This window comes from Mandrillus leucophaeus, unplaced genomic scaffold, assembly GCF_000951045.1.
Source record: "Mandrillus leucophaeus isolate KB7577 unplaced genomic scaffold, Mleu.le_1.0 Scaffold274, whole genome shotgun sequence".
NCBI lineage: Eukaryota > Metazoa > Chordata > Mammalia > Primates > Cercopithecidae > Mandrillus > Mandrillus leucophaeus.
The window spans coordinates 1,346,692-1,347,514 of NW_012102854.1; positions in this window are offsets into that span (position 1 = coordinate 1,346,692).

Sequence of the window (823 nt, forward strand, 5' to 3'; positions counted from 1 at the left end):
CCCAGGCTGGGGTGCAGTGGCATGGGTTCGGCTTACTTTCTCTTCCCTTCCTTTCTTGTCTCGCTTTGTCACCCAGGAGTGCAATGGCATGATCTTAGCTCACTGCAACCACCACCTCCCAGGTTCAAGTAATTCTCTTGCCTCAGCCTCCCAAGTAGCTGGGATTGCAGGCGCCCGCCACCAGACTCAGCTAGTTTTTTGTATTTTTAGTAGAGATGGGGTTCCACTACTTCTACTTGATTAACTATATTATCAAAACTTTCTAGTTCACGTTTTTGTCAATATATTTATTTTTCTTTGGTTTTGTTTTTTACAAATACACCCCAACTGTTGAATGACAATGTTATTTTTTATCAGCACAGACTAAAATAAGTTTTTACACCACAGCTCTGGAATACACAAATACATTAAGATCTAAATGATTTCCCTATAATTAAAAGGTGACTTCATTCCGAAAGTAGAATTTTCTAATCGTATATTTTTTCTTTTTTTTCAAATAAATCCACAGCCAACAACATGTAATTGTATATTTTCCTCTTCAAAGAAAAAAACCTACAACATTTTTTATTTTATTTTATTATTATTTTTTTGAGACAGAGTCTCACTCTGTCGCCCAGGCTGGTAGTGCAGTGGTGCGATCTCAGCTCACTGCATTCTCTGCCTCCTTGTTTCAAGTGATTCTCCTGCCTCAGCCTCCCGAGTAGCTGGGACTACAGGCGCCCACCACCACGCATAGCTAACTTTTTGTATTTTTAGTAGAGACGGGGTTTCACCATGTTGGTCAGGCTGGTCTCGAACTCCTGACCTTGTGATCCGCCTGCCT